Source organism: Phytophthora parasitica (genome assembly GCF_000247585.1).
Source record: "Phytophthora parasitica INRA-310 unplaced genomic scaffold supercont2.351, whole genome shotgun sequence".
Taxonomy (NCBI): Eukaryota; Oomycota; class Peronosporomycetes; order Peronosporales; family Peronosporaceae; genus Phytophthora; species Phytophthora nicotianae.
This window is the reverse complement of record NW_008649337.1, coordinates 4311-6852: the sequence shown is the minus strand read 5'-3', so window position 1 is coordinate 6852 and position 2542 is coordinate 4311.

The window sequence follows — 2542 nt, the reverse complement described above, 5'->3', positions numbered from 1 at the left end:
ACACTCTGCCCACAACTGCTTGGGTAGTTTGCCGTCAAGTAGAAGGGCTCGATCACGCTCCATGATGGTGCGCATGCGTCGTTCAGCAACTCCGTTTTGCTGAGGAGTATATGCATTGGTAAATTGAGCGTGAGTCCCATACTTCTTAAAGATGATGCGACCGAGCTTCTCGTATTATTTCGCATTATCTGCTTGAAGTCTCTGAACTTCAAAATTGCTCTGAGTCACATCTTCTTCAACGCTGAATGTGTATTCAATGACAGAGATGTCTTGCCTAAAAATGTTCAGGGCTTTCTTCCTGAAATCTTCGTAGCACTCATAAAGTTGCTTAACTGGATAGGTGAACATGAATCGAGAGAAGTCATCAATGAAGATCAAGAAGTAGCGACAACCGGTAAGGCTAGACACAGGTAGTGGACCACAGATATCTGAATGCACTTTTGACAAGGGAGAGGTGGCGCGTTTAACAACTCCATTAGAGTTAAACGGTAAACAATATTGACTTCGCTAACGTGCAAGCTACACAGAAAAAATCTGTTGTGGGACCTAAAGGTGTAGATCCATCGAGTCCATGTATGGCTTGGCTCCTAGATAGGTCATTCAAGACACGAACGTTAGGATGGCAAGGCGTTTGTGTAATAGCAGAAAGGGACGTTGCTTACCTGAGGCGACAAGCGCCGCTGGATGCGTCATGGGCTTCGCATGGAACTGGTACAGATCCGAGTTGGTAGCCATGAGAGCCTTGATCTTAAACCGTTGATCAGTTTGCACAGCACACTGTTTCCGATCGAAGTTGAAACGAAAGTCGTGCTTCACGGCAGCAGGGACTGGCAGCAGGCTGAATTGGAGCTGGGGAGCATACAGGACGCCATCAAGGCTGAGCTTCTGTATCTTGCCCTTGGAGTCAATGACTTCCAGTTCAACGCGTCCAATGCCTTCGATAGGGATTTGGTTGTTGCCACCAACTGTAATCGAACCACCACCAACAGTGATGTCAGCGAACCACTGTGCTTCATCGGTCACATGGCGCGTGCACCCAGAGTCGATCGTCCAGATGGGGTCGGGTTCAACCTTGGCTTGAGCAGTGAGGCTGAACGTAGGGCTGATTGTAGTAACCACTGCAATGCGAACTGACTCGCGGCGCTCTTGGCGAGACACTTTGTGGCTGTTGTCTGAATCGCTATCTTCGTCGTCGTCGTCATTGTCAGACTCCAACGGACGATCCTTGTAGCGGTCTTGACCACGATTCTTGCCTTCGAGCCCTTGCTTGTTCTTATTGTTGCCGTTGTTGCCCTTGGATTCGCGATTGCCGTTGCCCTTGTTGCTGCGTCCTTTTTTCCCGTTGTTTGAGTTACGGTAGGGATAGTCGCGCTTCGAATTTCCCTTGAAGGCGACGTTGACTGGAAGGACTGTCCCAGCCTTCACTCGGCCATCTCGCAGATCTTTTTGCTGGTCGCGACACTGACGAATGTTGTGCCGTGGGCGATCACAGTACGAGCAAATATTAGCGTTGTCTCGATCATGAACGCAGGCGGTCCAGCAGCATCTAGAGCTTGCTCACCCTTGGTTGCGGAGGTCTCCGGCTTGCCCTTGTCCAGGGTGTAGCGCTCTTGAGCTTGGAGGTCTCGGACCTTGCCTTCTATGCTCTGCTTGAGGTCTTCATACGGGATATACTTCCGCTGGCCTTTCCAGATGCGAAGATCATGTTTCCACGACTTGGGCATCGAGTGGAACAGGTAAATAGACTTCTGTCCCTCAGTCATGGACCTACTCTTGGGCTTCTACCAGGTCCGATTGCCCGAAGCCTCCATTCCCTACACTGCCTTTGCAACGCCCGACGGCTTCTACAAATATCTCGTTACTCCAATTGGAGTACCTAGCAATCCTTCATGCTTCAATCGCCTAGTTCGGCGCATCTCCACAGACCAACAGGACTTTTGTCACTACTTCGATGATATTTTCGTTCATACTCCAACCGGCTCGATTAAGGATAAATTGGCAACGTTGGAGAAGGTTTTTGTGCGTTGCAAGGAGCAGCAGCTGTTTATCAAGCTGTCTAAGTGCACATTTTGCGCGACGGAGATCCCTTGCCTCGGCGAAATTATCGACAGGGAGGCGTTCGTATCGATTCTGAGAAGGCAGCGCTCATCCGTAGCTGGACAAGTCCTCGGACCAAGCAGGATCTTCAATCCTATTTAGGAACATGCCTCTATGTCCTGCGCTTCTGTCCCGATTTCGCAGCTCTCAGCGTTCATCTCATCGATATGCATGGTTTAAGCTTGGATTTTCTCGAAAGTCTAGCGCCTAGCTCAAGACCCTCCTCTCCAATCATTCTCTCGAACCGGACTTCTCGAGACCGTTCCTTGTTAGCATGGACACCAGTGATTTCGCTATAGGTGGTTACCCTTTTCAACTTGCAGACGATGACACGGAGCATATGGCGTCACAAGTTCTCTCTAGCGGAAACTGCTTACCCGACAAGAGAAAACGAATTGCTTGCAGCTCTACACGCCATGAGACTATGGAAAGTTTATCTCATCGA